At 33.1% G+C, this 21,689-nt stretch overlaps 1 protein-coding gene across 13 annotated transcripts in view; it reads left to right on the forward strand.

The window, feature by feature from the left end:
• Positions 1-21,689, forward strand: part of LOC105217992 (protein hu-li tai shao) — a 79,215-nt gene that overhangs the window by 10,965 nt on the left and 46,561 nt on the right. For all 13 annotated transcript variants that reach the window (XM_029043903.2, XM_029043901.2, XM_029043902.2 and 10 more), the window contains one exon: positions 411-495. The gene's annotated coding sequence lies outside the window, so the exon portion shown is untranslated. The remainder of the gene's footprint in view (positions 1-410; positions 496-21,689) is intronic.

A 21,689-nucleotide genomic window follows, 5' to 3' on the forward strand; every position in this document is an offset into this window, starting at 1 on the left:
ATGAAATTGAAAGTTATAATTTGAAACACAATGGCTTTGAAGTTTGCGTAAGAGAGTAAATTCATAATTGTAGCATTCATTTTTGAGTGTTGTGGTTTTTTTAACTTGTTTGCATAATTGCTTAATCTTGTTATTAAAACATTTTTACTGTCATCGCAGATATATGTTTTCGTTATAATTCGCAAAGTAGAAATATCGAAAGAAACTGCAGGAAAAACAAGGCGTTTCGTTGTTTTAGAGCTTTAAAGATATCTTAGATCAGATTAAAACATTCTAATTTAATTTTATCTACTCATTTTTTAGTTTCCTTTAATAATAAGTACTAAATTGATTTATATAAGATACTGTTTAACCCTTGTATGTTATCAATATGCCATATTCATAATTTTCTTATATTTTTTTACTTTCAGATATTAAATTATTTGGCATTTTCGTTGATTGGAAAAAATAGTATTAACGTAATACTATACGTAATTCATGATTGATGGTCAATAGGTAAGTTTTTATATAATGCTATTAATTGACGTATCAACTAATGAGAAATGAAATGCATAATTCGTATGAGTGTCGAAATTTTTTTTTTTTTTGCACAATTAAAAATCCATAAAGAATTCAGTACTCTTAGCTCATCTTTCCTCCTTTTGTACTAAATATATCCATATATATCATATTTCATAATAGCAATGATTGATGTGTCCAGCCAGCCCACCCGCACACATTTTTATTTGCATAACTATTTAGTTCCGTTGTTGTACATTTTGCAAAGTTCTTCCGTCCATTAAGAACTGTCAACCGAATAATGTACATATGTACAAACATAAATTACTAGTGATGAGCAAACCGAGTAAATTATGTTTGCATGCAAACACTTTTTTGTTTACATATCTACATGCAGTACATACACAGATGTACATAATCACTTTCCGGTCACTTAAACCTAATTGTGTCTAAAAGTGCGACTGAAGGTCTTGAGACTCGTCAATTTGCAGCGAAAATAATTTTTAACTGTTTGTTTGTTCTGCTTTTGCTGTGTTGCAAGAACCACACCCGCAATTGCTACTGTCAATGTCTGTTTGTAGTTGTTTGAACTGTAAGAAGTACTGAACAAACTTCGAGTAGTTCGCCGGCGAGCTGTACTTTGTTTGCTCGTTGAAAGCTGCTCGTTATTTCCATTTTATTTTGACTTCAGCGCAATTTTGCGAAATCCTAATTTCTTTCACATTGAAAAGTAGTCAATGAAATATTTTATAAAACATAATTTAATATAATTTCAGTGAGATATACTCTTCTTATGTTGTTTTATTGTTTTTAAACGTGTGTGTGTATAATTATTTTAATTGGACGTCTCATTATTTATCATCATTTGAATATAATTTGAGGCTTTTGTCTAGAAGTGTAATTTGAAAGTATTAACGCATTTAAGCATAACTTAATTCACTAAATTGAGATATGCGAAGTAGAGTTAGAAAATTAGCGAAAATTGTAGTAAAGTCAAATAACAATTTAATAAGCGTTAAAATAGAAGAGCGAACGGAGCGGAGCGTAATCAAACGATGATACTATGATCTTTTTCATCAATTGCTAAACAAAAATGTACATTTTATTATAAATAAACTTTAAGTGCTGCAAGTAAACTTATTCATGTACACACATCTTAAGTTTAAAACAATATCATTGGATTATGAGGAAGAAGTCACGGTCAGCAAAACAAAAGAAAATGCAGAAAAACTTAATAAAAGTAATTGAAATATACGTATACATACGTAGCTAAAAATAAATAAAAGCGTACTCAGAAACAATTACAAAAACAACATATTAATAAAACTAAAAACCAACCACCACCTTCACCACTGCCATGGAGTCGCCGTCATAAACACCGCCTCAAATTGGGAGCAATCGCGCGAGTTCGGAAAGAGTTCATTTACCTTCGTCACACTTGAACATTTCCAACATTACACTGCCGGTTGGTGGAGTGTGCTTGCTTTGGAGTTGAAGTATTTTTGGTTGCCAACTTTTTGTATTGTTTTGTGTATTATTTTTTCGGGAGCTTTACCCAAGGGGAATGTTGATCGCTATGAATCAAGTTGTCGGAAGGTGGGTAAGAAAAATAAAATGCTTATTATGGCTACACAAGCAGTTGTGTGTAAAAATAGCTAATGATGACAATAGAGCTTTTTTATTTTTTGAAATCTTAATTTATATATGGCGATAACTTTGTTCATGGAGATTAGAAGAGCTCTAGTTTAATTTTACTTGAGCTTTTCATTAAAATTTATGGAGACGTTAGCAATTGTTACGTATTAATTTCCCCTTTTCAAATGGTTTTAGAATGATACTTTAAAATACTGCATACTTAATGTAGCCACTTGGCTGTACTGTATTATGTGTCAGTTGCATTTTTTGAAATTAAATTAAAGAAATGTCAACGTTGTCGTGTGCTTAGTTTGGGTTCTCGGTCGAAAGCCAAAGAGAGCAAAAGTATCATTGCCAAATCGCTTAAAAAATATTGTTACAAACATAAATATGTATATAAAATTTCATTTACGCATGGAAATGTGATATCACTGTGGAATAAGTGTGCGTGCTCCCGAGAAGAGCAACGCAGCAATGGAATTATGCCATGAATATTATAAATTCCTTTTCCAAGTCTACAGACGTTTTCCGTTTGAGGCAATTTCGTTTTTAATTCCTTCGGTCTGTGTGGCGGGTGGGCGGTTGTGTGAATATTAGGGGTCGCTAGAGCTTAATTCAATTAAGTTGATGATGGAAGTGATGACAACATTGTGTCACAGGAGAACGCGAAACGGCAAGTGAGTGTGACCGTAGACAAGGTTCAGAGAAGTTAAAGAGTACTCGCGGGGAAATCGTTTGCGTTTACGATTTTTATAAATGAATTTCAGCATTATGAAATTACAAAGCATTTTCCTATAACTGTTAAATCTTATTTTTTATCAAACAAATCGAATTACCATAAAAACATATATATACACAAAAAGAAGTAGTCAACGCCAACAACAAGTGTTTAACGTAGACTAATTTGCATTTGACAACAATTTCTATTGCTCAACTAACTTCCTATACGTTTTGTAAATATCCACCTAGTGTAATTATGTCTCTTTGTTTATATACATAAATGCATACGTATTTACATACATACATATGTACAAGTTGATATGCATGACATCATTACATATTACGGCCACGTCGTCTTCGTGTGTATAGTTCGAATGGTCATCAAACAACTTTTAACAATAAAACTGTGTACATATTTTAACATAAACAACTATAACAAATTACAGACTAAACATAGTTTTTTAGTTAAAAAAAAAAATTATACACACTCAATATGTATGCACCTTTGTTTGTTAGAAAAACACGTACAGTTTAAAAAAAAAATATGAAGACAAGTGAAATTTGTAAATTTTTGTCGCTTGTAAAACAGCATTAACTGTAAAATAAATACATGCTTTCGTTTTGTATTTTTCGAAACAGGTTATTAAGCGTTTAAAATATTAAAGAAAAATATTTTAGGTGACATTTATACCGTGTCAACAATATTTCAAGAATAATTTTGGTGGAATAGTTGGCCTTTAAAATTTATGTTTTGTTTTTTAAGCTACAAAAAATTATTGTTACTTTTAATTTATAGTGAAAAACTTTTTTTTAGTTTAGCATTTTTTATTTAGTGTAGTTAACTTACACTCACTTAACCCACTGAGAGAAATATCTAATATATCATAACTTATTATCATATAAAATACAATATTCGACTAATTTATGAAAAAAGAATTGTATCCAGTTCCACGACGAACTCTGTCTCACTTAATGCAATCAGATTACTATCAGAAATATTATTTTTATTTTATTTCTTTTATTATTAATTTTTTTTTATACTATTTTATTTTTTTAATACTTATTCTTTATTTTCAGTTTTTTATTATATATTTTTTTATTTTTTTAAATTATATATTTTTTTATATTTTTAATTATATATTTAAAAATTTTTTTTATTTTATATTTTTTATATTATTGTTTGTTTTTTAATCATTGTTTCTACATTTTCCGCTATTTCAAATCTTTTCGCCAATTTTCCTTTAATGTCCCCTCCCCGTCTGTGGTTTGTCTGCCGGTTTGAGTGTTAAAAGTGTCGACATTTAAGTCGCTAATTTGCGTTTGCTCTACTAAACGTGATTTTTTTCGACTGCAGATTATTACTTTAGGTTGTTGTTGTTGCACATTGAATTTCAAACCACACTAGCGCAAAAAATACTTCGCAGTCAATTCGTATTATCTATTTTTTTTTTACTTTCGCAGTTTATTTTATGTCATTCGCTGAATCTCTCAATGCCGGTATTATTCATTTAATAAATACACATATATATACATTGTGTGTTTTTCTATGAATTCGTTATTCCTCTATTATAATATTTCGCTATGCATTGGTTACACATATCTCATGCTCTTCCTTGTCTGCTTTTATTTGTGATTTAATTTTGGTTGTATTTCTTTTAATTCACGAAATAATCACATGTTTACTTTGTTTCTTTTGTTAAATTTTCCATTATGCATTTAATTTGTTTTTCTTTGCTTTACTTTTATTTTTCTACATATTTACATATAGATTTATATATGTATATATTTATTGTATATAAATTCAAATTGGCAAAAATTGGGAGTGGCCGCTAGATTTAGTCACTTACTCTCTCTCTTCTCATATAATCACACATTTTACGTTTATTTGCTGTCTATCTATTTTTATTCACTCATTTCATTTTGTAGTCTCTTCCACTTATGCTTTTGACTTGTGTGCGCAAATTTTTGTGCATTTTGGGCGAATAATTGAAAGTGCCCGCGTGTGAATTGCTTTACTGCTGTTGTTGCTCATCCATGCCAAATTTCACTAATCATTTCGATTAGTGTTGATTGAGATGATAAATGATGAAAGTATGAGTGGGAAAATGATATAATATATACATACATACATAAGATTATGTTTAGTTGTTAGTTATAGTTGTATATAATTTTGTGTATGTGCCATGCTCAATATAGCGCTCATTGATAGATGTGTTTCATGAGCATTAAATATTCAATGCATTGACCTATTTTCTGACGTTTATGATGGTTTTTATTCAACGAATGTGGAAAACAAAACTGCAAATACTAATGTCAGTACAGTTATTATTAAAAATATATTAAAAAATATATGCATTGACCAATTTTCTGAAGTTTATGAAGGTTTATTGAAAGTATGACGAGAACAAAACTGCAAATACTAATGTCAGAACATTTATTGTTAAACAAAAATATAAAGAAATAATTAAATGTGTTATTTATACCGAAATCTGCTAACCGAATTGGATAGAGGAATCAATTTTCAAATTATGAAAGTCGCCATACATAGGTGTTTTTTGGTGATTGGAACTGTTTGATTTTCAGCCAAGGACAAAAAGATCCGCTGCTTTTAACACCAGCTAACCTCACTACTGCAAGACAGTTGGGTCTGTGTAACCGGAACGAACTCAAATGTTTACGTAGCCACAGACTGGGAATTCGGCAGTATTTTGGAAATGTTTTATGCCGCTATAACAACAATAACACTTTCTTAGAACTTCTGAAACTCAAGTAAAACGTGTTCATTCTTTCTGTATGCAAAAGAGTTATAATTTGGAGTACACTTCGGCATTTCGTATACAAAATACATACAAAACGCCCGAGCTACCGTACTATGGAGCCTGCCTGACAGACAATCCCATCCAACTAAATGGATGGACTTTTGAAGTGCAATTGTAGGCATTAAGATACTTTAAAATGCGCACAGCGGATGAATTATGATGACACAAAGCAACCGTCCACCGATTATTGCTACTTTCATGTGCGTATTGCTTGTATCCGTCAGCAAATCCATTGAGCCTGCCATCCATCTATCCCTTACATACAACGAACCAGCAATTCGACATGCAAACGCCAGGCGGCACGCGCTACGAGGCTACATTGTTATAGATGGTAGTGGTGTACCTACTTTGATTTTACGCTTTTCTTTTTCAAATTGTTACAAAGCCTCTTTACAATTCCCAGTCACGTAATCATACATAATAAAATATGCCATGAGACTTGCCATAAATGCAAAAAGGGAAATGTGCAATCAAATAAAAATCAAAAAAAGTTGTGAAAAGCGCAATAATTTCGTGAAAATACGAGTACGTATACAAAACCACTAGATATTTGTGTACGAAAAAGTGTGCAACTCTAAGGTGGCCCAAAGACTTGTTGAAGACAAAAGAATTTATCTGTTGACCATAAACTTATGTAAATTTCGGGCAATGCTTTTGTGAAAGTAAAAGTTGGCACACGATTTTTTGTATTAGTAATATAAGTACTCAAATCGGAGAATTGTCGAAATAGTAAATTTAAGTGTACGCTTTAAATATTTGTGGCTCCGAACTGCACTAGTTAAATTTATCTCTCGAATTTTATTTAACCTCTGATTAGGTCAAAATGAGGGCTTTTATATCTGGAGAATAGTCATCGTATGAAAAGTGAACAGTTCACAAACCTAAATATCCGATTTACACATCGAATATCCGATTATTTTATTTTCAGAGAATATTTTTGGGTAATCGATTCATATCCGGGTTCTTGAATATTCCGCAGCCCGCTACATGTGTTCAAAAATTCATTTAATCTATTCTGACTCATCCAAGAAGTCCTATTCCGCTATTTGTTACTAATTCTTCCTAGAAAATCGTCAAAAGTTATTTTTAACAAGCTGTATTTGGTACAAAATCAATTGCATGTGTGCGTCTCCCTTAAAGTTGCTTCAATGCATGACATCATGATTCATTGTATTTTTCACTTATGACAACCCACCCGACCACCCTCTTTCCGTTCAAGTTAAACGCGATGACATCATGTAACATTCCTACGTCCTGCGTTTCCGCACATAATGACGTCATCTTCGCACATATCCTGTGACTCTGCCTATGAAAATATACGCCTGATTATATTTCTAGTGAACGCCTCTACGACAATTGACGACTTTGTTAAGTAAAATGGCAATGAACTCGGCGAAAAGCCGGCCGGTCGATCAAACACCACGCCCGCACGTCGAACATATCAAGCGAATGGGCACAGAATTTTGACTTTGTACTCGTATGGCTGTGTGGAGTAAAAACAAAACTTTTCTGAATTATGTGGCGCCATTAAGTCGTTGGGTGGATGGCTGGGTGCACCTCGCTAGTGCTTGCTGTTACGTGTACTCCTTGCTTGTCACAACGGCTTTTGGGGTGGTTGTTACGTTATGCGCTTGATTGCTTGGCAGCAGCGACATAGCAACAACCAACAAGCGACAACAAATAAAGTTAATAAATTATTCAGCATAAATTCCACGCGTGGCCATATAGAGATTGGGTTGGGTTTGTGAAGGGGGCAAAGAAAGTCTTAATGTAACGCCCTGTGCTCCGTGGTGTACTCTTATTTTATATTTAATATGTTTTTTATTGTTTTGGTTTGGCAGCAATAAAGCTCACAAGAAATTTTATGTGGCATGAACCCTCACTCTTCCAAATTGTTATAAGGAAGGTTGGTCTAATTAAAGGAGTAAGCAGAAAAATTCATATTTTAGCCTTTAATAGTTTATATGTGTCTTAATATAAGGCTTATCTTACGGTTTCCAAACTATATATAACGAGTGTATGTATATTTATATATATTTTAGGTTAGGATCGTTTAGAGATTTATATCCATCTTAGTGTAAGTTACTAAATGCTAGATTCTAGGCTCTACAAGGATCGAACGATCCTTGTGCTCTTGTGCTTAAAAGACAAGTAACGCAAGAACGGAACTTGGAACTAAGATCACCAAATCGTCGGTCAGTTGTTAAATGTTTCACTTTCCTCACAATTGTGCATCTCTAATCACTGGAGTTATGCTATATTGCATGCTGTACCAGTATTCATTTGAGTTTGGGAAGGCAATTGAATCTTTTATATTTTTATTCCGACAGACATAAAGATAACATTTCAATTAATAAAACCTCTTCCCGTCCTAGAAGCAATCTTTCATCACATTTATTTTGCATATTACCAAATTTTATTCACCATTTTCACTGCGGGCCGACATGCTTTTGCTGGGGTTGTTGGTTTCTATGATCTCCTAACACACGCCATTTAGGCGACATGGTTGGGCGCCTGGGGTGTATGCGCCTGTGCTTTGTTGTAGTCAACATAATGTCGTTGAACTTTGCTGCGTGCTATCGTAATATCGGCGGTAGTGGTGGTTAGGCGCACCACCACACCCATTGGCACCACAATTCGCAGCGTATTAATATATATGTACATTAGGAAGGTCTCTTGCAATACCCTCCAGCCGGGCGGCGTAAAAGCTTGCGTGTGCGACATTTGGACGCCATTTGGTATGCAATTATGTCATAACGGTATATTCTTTGTTCCTGCAAACAAAACGCAACGTACAGTTTTCCGGTTTTACCGGCATTCTCTTTGCACATTAATTTGTTTGTTGTGCTATCGCTACTCGTTAACCGTTTTTATACACGGTCTTTTCGGCGCCATTTTCACTTCAATGTTGTTAAATATCTCTTTGTTTGTAATCATGCTTTAGGCCAACTTCGGTGGCTTCGTTCGCTTTGTCATTTTTATATCCTTGCTGCAATTGCACCCTGCCAACCTGTCTGTCTGTCCTGTGTGTGCGGCGAAGCGTGTAGAAAAAAAATTAATAATAACAACATAAAAAACCGGTTTTAGTAGTATGTTTGGGTGGTTTTCAGGCTGAAACACTCTTGTTTACACCGTTAATGCGCCTATTTGTGTATTTAATGCATATTCGCTGTGTGCATGTTAGTTATTTTTTTGCCATTTCCGGTTTCTGTTGCGTGACATACGCTTCTTAGTGGGATACTTATTTGTTGTTGCTATGTGCGCCAAGCCCAACAATAATCCTTGTGTATTTTATGCTCCTGTTACCAAATTTATGTACTGTTTGTATTTTTTATTAGCGTGCGGTTTGCATTATCTGTTCTATCTTATTAAGTACAGGAGCATTACTACTTTAATTGCATAATTACATATTCATATAAAGTAAAGTTTTTACTCTGTCACTATTATTTTCACTTAATTACACTATGACGTGTGCGTTCTTATCGCACACTTCAATCACTTTTATAGCATAAACGCAAAGAATTTCTAATGGGCTTAATATGTAAGGGAACTAGCTTCTCGTTAGTTTTGTTTTAATTTGGTATTGACAATCGCTGCATAAAATAAAAGTTGTGGTTTAAGCGTTGATTCTTTATACATACATATGTGTTCCTTAATATTGGTTTTGTTTGCTATGCCTAGTTATTAATAATCAATTGCAAATTTTTATATTTAATTAATGCACAGAAAGCAACTATTATGTCACTTACTCTTGTGTAATAGTAGTCACATTAAGTAACCAAGTCACAAAAGTAACGAGTTCTCATCACCATTTCAATTGCCGTTTGTTCGTTCGCTTGCCCCTTCTCGTTACTTGCCACCCATCAGTTCTTGCTGACTGCTCCATCACAAGCTTATTCATTTTTGTCTCAATATGCATCTGTTATTCGCGTAATTTATGACTTTTGTGGCAAAGAGCGCGAGTATTCGTCATTAGTTCCAGTTGTAGGTTATGTAATAAGTGCACTTGTCGTCTGTTTTTGTTCCACTGGCGCAGTTTTGTTGTTTGTGTGTTGCTTTCATCATTTCATGACGGGTGTGAGAATAATTGCATACTTGAATAATTTAATTAACATAATTTCGTAAGCAAGAATTTTAATTTGTTATTTGTTTATATTGCAATTGTGTGTCGTATTTCTTCGCATATTAACATCATATCATCATATGCATCGTGTGCAATACGTGGATGATAAAAAAATCAGTAGCTGATGTGCGCTGGAAAGTGTTTAGAATGAAGAATATGAAATATTTTTATATTATACGAGCAAGGGTGAAATAATATTGTGATTTTTATGAGTTTGCACAAAAATCGACGGGTTTTGAATCAAGTTGCTAAATCATGTTGTAATCAATTGGATAAATTAAAAAATTCAAGGTTTCTTTTATCATTAAACTACACAATTTAATAGTTTTTATTTATATTTTGGTGGCATGTTCGTAAAAACTACATTTTTTGGCTTGATTTCTTAACACATTCACTTTATTTTATATTTTCTCTCTTCTTCTTCATCTTGATTGCCTTTGTTTTGACGCCAATTTGTCTGGCCACTACTTGAGTATACGAAAATCTTGCCCGTGTTTGGAATTGAAATTTTTGTACAGCGACCTGTGCAGCAAGTCCATGTGCGAGGAGACCCTACTTATTGGCATGTAGGCCATTTTATTTACCTTCATTTTTAATATACACATGTATGTATGTGTGTATTTTGTGTCTAAACATTGCCGCTTCAAAACCGTGTCTTGCATACGAAAGTTTGTGCAATAAAAAATAGAATTTATAATGATAAAATCTCAAAGAAAAACAAATAAAACATAAAGCAAAAAACAAAATGTTGGCAAGTGGGTCACCTGAAAACCGTGGAAATATGAAATATGCAAATATTGAATTTGAAATGAAGGGAGTATAAAAATAAAATAAATGATTGCACACATAAAAATATGTATGTACAAAGTTATTTGGTCAGACCGTTACTTTTAATAATAATGCGTGACGGCTACAAGCACGTTTAATTATTTTGTTAAATAAAAATTTAAATAATTTTATTTTAGCTCTTACTACATTAACTTTTCGTATTTTTATTTTATTTTATTTTTTTGTTAGCAAATTTTATTTGTTTCAATTGAATTGCATTTTATTGAAATATTTTGAATTCACTCTAGCGATATCTGTTTTTTTGCGCCTCTGTCCATTACCTGTCATCGCCAAGATATTCTGCCAATCAAGAAGTAAAATAAAATCAAAATACATTTTTACTTTTTTATTTCTTTTTTTTATTACATACTGCAAACTTGACTCACTTGGCCACAATTCAAAGCCAATAACCATGCATGCGCGCAACGCCGACCATACGAAAGTGTTACACACATACATTCTTATATTTAAGTATGTACATACGCATCATCACGTACATTCGAAAGTCGAAAGGCACATAATTTACATTATTTTTTGGCATATCCCGTCGTCTGCGTCATTTCATATATTCGCACAGTTCATTTGGGTCTACACTGTTGCGCGCACTCATCGTCTACATCAGAATTTATTTTATTTTAGATCACTCTTTTGATACGCGTACGAGTATAAACTGTTACAAGCTTTATATGATTTTCATTTTCGTTAATATACGGGTATATTTAAAAAAAATATGTCTTGCTCGTTTTCTGCACTTTTTATTCATTTGCCCTATTTAGACATTTTTCGGGTTTCTTGCGTTGGCTTCTTTGCGATTTCTCTTCAAATTTTGGCAAATATGTGTTGAACAATTGCATTTATTCGTCGGTTTGTGTAACGCATTACTTTTCACTGTGTCTTTCTGTAATTTTTTATGTTTCTTATGCTTATATTAATCTTATTTTGGGAATATTAATATTAGCGTTATTCACAACGAGATTTTTAGTGGTAATCCGTTACTTAATTTTTAATTAAAACAATAAACTTTGAAAGTGCTTTTTTATTAAGACTGCGTTGTCTGTTAAATTTAGTTTCTATAGTAACAATTTGTCTTATTTCCTTATTTTTGTTTTTATTCTGAGACAGGTTAAGCTTACTCATTTTCTATGCAGACTTTTCTAAAATTAGATTTATTAAAATAAAATTTAATTTTCACACAACAGCTGATCTCTGCGTTACCAACCAACAGAAATGTCAAGCTTTTCAGTTCGCTACTTCGTTGCTCGTTAATGTAGCCTTTCGTTAGTTTGATACCCACAAAATGGAAGTCGAATTGGAAAGTAATAAGTGCGTTGTGATTTCTTTCTGGTCGTAGTAGTAATTCTTTGTCAAGTTTTATTAATTGAAATTGTGCCATAGAAATTATGGATTAAGATTTTTCCAAAGTGTTTCTGAGGCTTTCGATGTCAAACATCACGAGTTTATTTCGTCACACAAAAGACGAGAAATCGTTTGGACCCTCCTTTTATGGAACAATGACAAGATGGATTCACAAACAAACGAAAATTTAAACTCTAAAAAATATCCCACTAGTAACGTAAGCATATTTATAAACCATATAAGTTTGTACGGCTGAAGCATACTGGTTTACATGTATCCGCAAGAATATTTCAAAATGGCAATTTTATACTTTTTTTATGCGACTAAAGTTTTTATGATACAATGTTAAAAATTTATAATTATCTATATATGGGCATTTCCGCCAGAAGGTCCACCACAGACAAAATATTAAAAATTATTAGAATTACAAAGTTTTTGCATATTTTCATAGTAAAATATTTAAATTTATTTATATAAAACTAATTTTAAATTAATTCATAACTAATTACGAGATATACGAAAGCCAAGTCGCATAGGAGCTACTTTTCTCATTTCGATTTTTCTACTGCATTTGTTTTTTCGTCAAAATTGTTAAAGAAACATATCATGTATAATTTTTTGCTTTGTGTAAAACCTTTATAAAGGTACAAAGAGCAAAATAAAATGCATAAGAAAGCATGCGAGTGCAAATAACTGTAAGTTTTTGCTCTCTTATTATCCTATATTTTAATGTCCCGTGCGACATCAAAAAGTAACACTTGCTACCACTGCATCGGAAATATAAGCAGAAAGCTCGCCAAATTTTGGGTATAAACAGTAAACTTGTATACAATTAAAATAAAAAAAACCTTGTTCAAAAATCAGATTTGTGGTTTTGGTAACTACTTAAAATTGGTCCCGTGCGACATCGTAGGTGTGGAATTTAAAAATTGAAATTTATTTTTTGTCTTATAAAATTGACTTAAGTATGTAAATAGATACATTTACATTAATTATTTACATATGAGCAAAAACCGCACTTTAAATTCCACTGAAATAGCTATTCAAATAGATTTTGGCGAAAATTATAGGCTTCCAAATCAAAATAAGAGTGCTCATTTTAACAAGGTTGAAAGGGAAAATCGTTTGCTTTTAAAAGTGACAAGTAAACGCATGAAATATTATTTTCTTGATAAATCTCTTAACTAAAATTAAGAAATCCTTTAGTTGCTTTTCTAAAATGTTTATTTATTTTAAAGTAACTGCTCTCAGTTTAAAATCAAATTTATATTATCAAGCCTGGTTTTATAAAATAATTAAAATACTCTTCATTAGAATAGAATTTTTTTGCAAGGAGCCGTCGATGGAGTGGGAGCAGTTATCAAAAGGAAAGTCTGGCAGATAACGAAATCCAAAAAATTTTATAAAAAAAAATGTATTTCACATTCATAATACCATTTTCATTTCATACTATAGAATTTTTGTTGCGTTTCTCGTTGGATATAAGTTAAAATAAATAAATAAATACATTTACTACTTTTTTAAGCCATTTTATTGGACATGTTGTTAAATAATTACGTTTAAAAAAAAAAATCAACATAAATATTATGATGGAAAAAAATGTCCCGTGCGACATGTCCCGTGCGAATGTGGTTAATAATTAATTAAAAATAAACTATAAATTATTTTTGGATGAAATTAATACCATCTTTAAAGGCCGTCAATGCGCAACATTTTACAATCAAACACATTTGAATATTGCCTCACAATTCGCTGAAATCGCCGTTTGAATCGTTGTTCCCAAAAACGACTTCCATTTTTTGTTCCGTGCGAATGCCTTGGGTTTTTGCAATTATCTTGAAAATGAAAACCGTTCCAAAATCAACCTTAACACTAAATGTAGAGCTAATGAAGGGCTATTAAAAAACCCTACTGTCAAAATTAAAAAAAAAACATTTTTTTCATACTTTTTTTTAGTTGAAAGGTGTACGATTGTTCCGTTCGACATGGCGGAAATGCCCATATGTATGTATAGCATTTAATTTAATTCTATAATTAAACATTATGCTCTTAAATAACATGTTGGTATTGCTTATTTACCTTTTTTATTTAAATGCTATTACATTTCTTTTACGATTATTGCATTCATGCTTTCTTTCTTTTCAGAAAACAAGTCTTTTTTTCACATATACTTACCTTTAATTCATGCCCAGCAAATAAATCATTGCATTTTACATAAGTACATATGTCTACATACATAAATACGCCGTATATAGTATATTTATTCCAATCAGAGCTATCACAATTGTACCATAACGACGAGGTCAAATCAATTAATTACGTTTGAGTGTGAAATGAGCGGCACAAAGTGAAATGTTAGCTTTTATTACACACTAAAAATAACATAAAATCCCAACTGAAATAATTGAAAAAAAAAAATAAGTAGTTCACCAGCGTTTTACATTTGCATTCATTGATCTGACGTAGTAGAATGTATGAATGAAAAGCTTTTCATATCAAATGCAGTAAAAATTTGACCTCACTATTCATTGTACGTACAAAGTCGTCATATCTACAGTAGCTGTTATAAAAATGTGCAGCAATAAAATCGACTATCAGGGTTGTTGTGGAATCTGACAGTTGTCGGAATCAGAATTCAAACCGACAAAAAATTCTGATTCGTGTCATGAATTCTGATATTATTGGTTTGATGTTCGAATCAGAAATTCTATTGGTTTTAGGTGTCATGGAAACCAATTTTATCGGTTTAACTATCAGAAACAAACCAAGAGCTTCAGGGCTGACAGATTTGAGACATTTTGTTCAAATTTATTTTGATTTGCCGTTAAAACGCTTTTGAAAAAATATAACTATTATTAAAAAATAAGATAAGAACGCTAAATGACGTAATTATTAAATTCAACAGAAAAAAATTAAATATTCTAAGAATTTTACAAAATAAGTAATTCAGATTAGATCATGGAAATATCTAACTTTTTATATAAAAGTTATACAATATACAGTGGAACTTCCATAACTCGAAGATCTCCATTACTTGAACTTTTAAATTGGCAATAGCGTTTAAAAATCAAATTTCATACAAATTTCCTTCCATAATGGGAATTTCTATAACTCGAAGTTCTCCATAACTCGAACTCTTGAAGTGGCATTGAAAGGCAATTCCAAACAAAATTCCTCAAAGTTTTTTTGTGGATTATGGTGATTCGCTTATATTTGAAAAGACGAAAATCCAATCAGATTCTGTGACACCCATGAAAATCAGAATTGGTTTGCCATTCTGACATTCAGCAAATCTGTCTTGGATTCCACAACACACCTGTATATTTTAAAATTTTGGTTAAAGGCTCCGAGAGTTTAAAGGTTATGTTTTTGTTAGTCAACATTTATGTCTCAAACTTTTATTAGATCTATGCCGTCCATAAAATAGACCAGTTAAAAAACAAAATTAAATTAGCACATCAAATGTAAAATGAAGCGCTCCAAAAATAATTTAAAATATTTTTAATTTATTTTAACCTAAAACAACTCATTAATGTTTTGCCCATCAATGTATTTCCTTACATAGTTATTTGTCACTTTTATATGCCGATTTGTGTCGCCAATTTTCTACTCTTTCCACATCCATCATCCGTCAGACATAATCTCTCAGCGCTTTTTTTCCATTCAATTATTGTTACTTACATGCATACATCGCTAGTACAGCTGTACTTAGATTACATGCATATGTAAGTAATGTCATAGGCAGAGGTATTTGTCGGCGGCGCTTTAAAAATGTTGTGACAAGTACATACTTACGTTTATGGTACAAAGTGGAAATATGTATGTAGGTTTATTGGTTAGTGTTGTGTGTGTGTGTTCTGCTTGGAAGCAGGCGTCGATTCATTTGACATAATAATGTATTTATTTTTATTATCACATCGAATGCAGCGTAAATTATGACACTTATTTATGGATTGTTGAGATTTTTTTCCGCTTCAATAAGTGATATTAATAGCTTTGCTATAGGGTGGGGCTCATTGAATATTACGTATGAATATTTAAACGAACGGTGGATAATTGGATATAAAAAACAATATTTTTACGAAATACAATTTTTGTTTTAAATGCAGATTTCATAATGTTATATAGCAACAATGTGCTTGAAATAATTTTCATAAATAGCAAAATAACGAAAAAAGTGAGTGCTCACAAGGCGTCAAAAACATTTTATCTGTTTGTAGTTGTAGCGGCATAAAATATTCCAAAATAATTAAAAGATACAAAAGATAAATTCTGCTGATTTGAAAGTCTTTGGTCGGATAAGAATCCGGGTTCGTGCCATTTACGTAGAACCGATTATCGCGGGAGCGATTCGCTGGTCTGCTAGTTTGCTTTGAGAAAGACTTCATATACTCTCTTTTTCCATTTATAACTGGAACGTGGTGATTTTTATTTAAATAAATGTAATATTTCTAAACATTTTTGTTCATCCAATCGGTCGACCATCGGTCCATGCATTCAATTGAAGCTTCCAATACATTGCCTCGACTCTCATGCACACAATGCAGTTACAGTTACAGAAGAAATAGGTTATGTCATTGAACTGTAAATAAATGATAAATTAAGTTGGTTAACTTAGCCACAAACAAAGCTCGAGGTCACTTATGCTTCCATTTATTGAATTTAACTTTTGCTCGGTCCAACTCGTTACTAAATATTTTTGTGTTTTTGTTTGTTTGTACGAATTTGTTGTACCTGTTCGCATTGAGCTGTGCATTAGTGTAATAAAAAAGCTAATTTGCCGTCATGGTTTTTACTATTATGTGCATTTTTGGTGCCTTTTCACACATACTGGGGCGTATACGCAACTAATCTTGTAAATAAGTGGCTTCACCATGTCTGGTTATTTCAATTTTCGTTTTCTTTGACTACGACCAAAGCTCATGATAAATAAAGGTCAGTCTAAAAATACACCGCACGATATCGTATTAGTGTTATGTAATACCGGTTCGGCGTTATAATAGCAGTGCAAACCGAAAACGGTATATAATTTATAGTGGCTCTAATGAATTAATGAGACGAGAGAATATTTATAATACAAGATTTTTTCTACTCTCGCAACATGTTGCACAGAGTATAATAATTTTGTTCACCTTACGGTTGTTTGTGTCACCGTTTGTGGACCGTCCGTCCGTCTATTCGTGCAAGCGATAACTTGATTAAAACTTGAGATATCTTAATGAAACTTGGCATCATAACAAGGTTGGTATTACAGTTGTGTGTTGGCGCCATTTCCACGACCATAAAATTACGTTAACCGAAAAGCTATAAAGTGCTATAACTAAACACAAATATTGTTATGGAAACGAAATTTTTTGCCTAGGATTACGATATGGAGAGACATATTTGCCCTTTCATAAAATTTTTGTATATATCTCGCAAATTATTAAAGCTATACATATAGATTTTTATATATAAATGAAAAATGGGCGTGGCATCGCCCACTTTATGAGTTTAAAAACCATATCTCAGGAACTACTCGACCAATTTTATTGAAATTTTTTTCTTATATATATACGTATATTTTCTAGATTTCCTGATTTTAGATGGGCAAAATCGGTTGACGACCACGCCTACTTTCTATATAACATATTTGACAATTTTGAAGTCATACATCAAGAATCAATGAAGATACCGGAACAAAACTTCACACAAGTACTGCATTTGAAGTGTGACATCACTCATTTAAAAGACCCCAGACATCGAACATGAAAAAAGTACCGGTAAATCTATCAGATATTTTAATGAAAGTCAGAGACAAAATTTTTCAGGCTATTTAATCGATGTTAATAAAATATGTTTTCGAGTGATTTCATCTTTTTCCACAAAAAGGCTAAATAATGGTCGAGATTGATTACCTGCTTTAGAAAAAAGACAATCCAGATATGGCCCCAGTAACATACTTTTTTTTTGGCTCGCTTACTTTATCATTGTTGTTGTAAAGTAGGTATGCCAGTCTCTTTCTTTAGCAAATGTAGATATATTTAAAAGCAACAACAAAGTTGGCAAGATGAATAAAAATGTATAAAAAGCTTAATTCGTTTATAAATTGATAAAATATATTTAATATTACATATATATTGTTTTTGACGCATCTTATTTTTATACTCTCGCAACAAATGTTGCTAAAGAGAGTATTATAGTTTTATTCACATAACGGTTGTTTGTAACACCCAAAACTAAACGAGTTAGATATAGGCATATATATACCAAAGTGATCAGGGTGAAGAGTGGAGTTCAAATCCGAATGTCTGTCTGTCCGTCCGTCCGTCTGTGCAAGCTGTAACTTGAGTAAAAATTAAGATCTCTTGATGAAACTTGGCACACTTATTTCTTGTCACCATAGGTTGCTTTCGAAAATGAGCAAAATCGGACCCTTTCCACGCCCACAAAATGGCGAAAAGCGAAAACACATAAAGTGCCATAACTAAGCCATAAATAAAGCTATGGAAATAAAATTTGGTATGAAGGATCGCACTATGAAGGGGCATATTTGGATGTAATTATTTTGGGGAGGTGGGTGTGGCCCCGCCCCCAAATAGGTTTTTTGTATATGTATATCTCGCAAACCAATAGAGCTATATAAACCAAACTTTCTGCAGTCGTTTTTTAGCCATTTCCTTGTACAGTCCAAAAATGACAGAAATCGGATCATAACCACGCCCACCTCACATACAAAGGTTAGGTTGAAAATTACTAAAAGTGGGCTAACTCCCTAACGAAAAACGTCAGAAACACTAAATTTCACATAAGAAATGGCAGATGAAAGCTGCACTCAGATTTTTTACAAAATGGAAAATGGGCGTGGCGCCGCCCACTTATGAGTCAAAAACCATATCTCAGGAACTACTCGACCGATTTCAATGAAACTTGGTTTGTAATAGTTTCCTTACATCCCAATGATATGTTGTGAAAATAGGCCAAATCGCTTCACAACCACGCCTACTTCCTATATACCAGAGCTTTGAAGACAATCTAAATCGTTTACTTTACAATATATAAAGTAAGTACTAGTGAAGATATCGGTGCAGAACTTTGCACAAATACTACGTTTATAGTGTGGCAGCCCTATTCTAAAAATCGCCGAAATCGGGCCATAGGTTTTTAAGGCCCCATATATCGAACACGAGGACCTCGGTGCTTCTAACCTAATATTAGGGTTTCCAACTTTCAACTTTATACAATTTATATCACGAATATGTGGGTCAAATTGTGTATTATATAATATTAATAAAGTTATATAAATAAATTGCGAGAGTATAAAATGTTCGGTTACACCCGAACTTAGCCCTTCCTTACTTGTTATTAATAATATTTTTATTTATATTTTTTTTTTAATTTTATTGATTTATTTGAGGAATTAAAATGTTTGCTCTTTTTAAATTCTGTTCAGAAATTATGGTTTTTGGATAATTTATGTATTGACCTTGAACATACCTACTAAGAGCTACCATTGTGTACGACGATCTGAAATTTACCTAAGAAACAATGCGCAGGGTATCGGTTAGAAATTTCAAGGAGGAGTTAATTTGAGTGGTTAACAACAGTAAATCTATATATATTATAAATAAACTTTTAAGCTCTTCAATTCAAAAGTGCTTTCTTTATGATGGCTGTCTGTGTTTACTAACCGAGACTACCTTTTAAGATATGCAATAATGAAGCATCTCGTATGATATGAAAACCCAAGGTTTTAATATTAAAAAAGATTGCACTTCTAACTACCTGTCAACATTCATATAAAATAATGCTTTAACAAAATTTCACACACTCTCATGCCAGTATTGCACGCAAAACAATACAAATAATGGAACTAATACATTTCTCGTCAAAAGCTTCATTTATTTCTATCTCTAATATTATAAAACGTTTCTTAAATCGTGATTACTCAACGCAAATCAAAGTACTGTTAGAGAAACGAGCTGATAATACTGAGTTATCAGGTTCGGATGTAATAGTAGATAGTCTAATAAAACGTAAGAAGTTGAATAGTATCGTAGAGAAAATATATTCAACTAACAAAGACAGGCATGAACCAACGGCCGAGACACGGTCAATCGATAGCATAGATGACGAAAACACATCGGTCGCATTGTGCGATTCAGTGAGTTCCAATGTCTTATCTTTTTGTGAGGTCGTAAATTCTACAGCAGTAGGTGTAGATGATGTCGAACAAACAAATTCTAGATTTCTCAATGAAGCCAGGTCAGCACATTCAGGGAATTCCCGAAGAAGGCGTAAACAAGTTAAACCACTGAATAGTAGATTAATATTGTTGAAACCGAATATTCGCATGAAAATTTCGAGTGACAACAGAAAGAAAAGGTCAAACATGAAAAGGATACCGAAAACATATCTGACGCAGGTGCGTCATGATGTTTTAGACGAGGTGCAAGCAGAGCAGGCAGCCTTCAAAAGAACACTGAAACGTGAATTTATAGAAAAACAGTTGAAAGCGCGAAATAGCAGAAGATATGTCGCAGAGCGACTCTATCGGCGATATGTTAGGAGTTGGCAGCTCATGAAAGAACGTAGCAAACGTCTAGAAGACTTTTATGCGGAACGAAGGCTAAGAATTGCACGAAATGGTTATGCGAGTTTACGAATAGAATTGATACAATCGAAATTTTACATAAAGTGCTTACTGCAACTAATCGTACGTTATGGAGGTGATTGAAATAGGTGTGTGTATACGAATCGAATTTTGCTGGACAATATTCGACTTTTGTGGGGGTTGAAAATTAGTTTAAAACTATTTTTTTTATGTTAATCGCTTTATGTAATAAATGTTATGTGTTATAGGTTAAGTAATTTATATCAAACGAAAATTAGTGTTTTATTTAAAATTGGTACTCGTTACTTTTTTAACGTATGTACTTACGTATGGGAGGATGGGATCATGTGTAGAAGTTCACGCAAGTGAGGAAAGTTTTTGATTGTCATTCACTTGGGAGTGGCCAGAAACGATTCTTCTCCACATGATTCAAGCAGCTCACGACTTCCGGTTTTAGACCAAGTATCCTCTGGGTAGAGAACAGACATCCGTTTGAAGGCGAGCTAAAGTGAGAAGGCGAAGCCCGCTTATGCGGTTGTGCGTAGGGCTTGGGACCCACCACATAAAAACGAAGTACCAATGAAAAATCGACGAAAGCCTCGGATGAGACACCCCTCTTTTGATGACGACCCCTGCAAACGTTTAAAGGACTATGATTTAAGGGCATGCACTTGGAATGTCCGGACCCTTAATTGGGAAAGTGCCTCTGCCCAGCTGGTTGATGTCCTCATACGACTAAAGGCTGACATCACCGCCATCCAAGAAGTGCGATGGACGGGACAAGGACGGAAGAAGGTGGGTCCTTGTGACATCTACTACAGCGGCCATATAAAGGAGCGCAAATTTGGTGTTGGATTTGTGGTGGGAGAGAGACTCCGTCGCAGAGTCCTGGCATTCACCCCGGTGGATGAACGTCTAGCCACAATACGCATCAAAGCGAGGTTCTTCAACATATCGCTGATTTACGCCCACGCCCCAACGGAAGAGAAGGACGATGCGACCAAAGATGCTTTCTATGAGCGCCTAGAACGCACCTATGAGCGCTGCCCCCGCCACGATGTTAAAGTCGTGCTTGGCGATTTTAACGCCAGGGTGGGTAAAGAAGGTGTCTTTGGCA

Source organism: Zeugodacus cucurbitae, chromosome 6, assembly GCF_028554725.1.
Source record: "Zeugodacus cucurbitae isolate PBARC_wt_2022May chromosome 6, idZeuCucr1.2, whole genome shotgun sequence".
NCBI classification, from domain to species: domain Eukaryota; kingdom Metazoa; phylum Arthropoda; class Insecta; order Diptera; family Tephritidae; genus Zeugodacus; species Zeugodacus cucurbitae.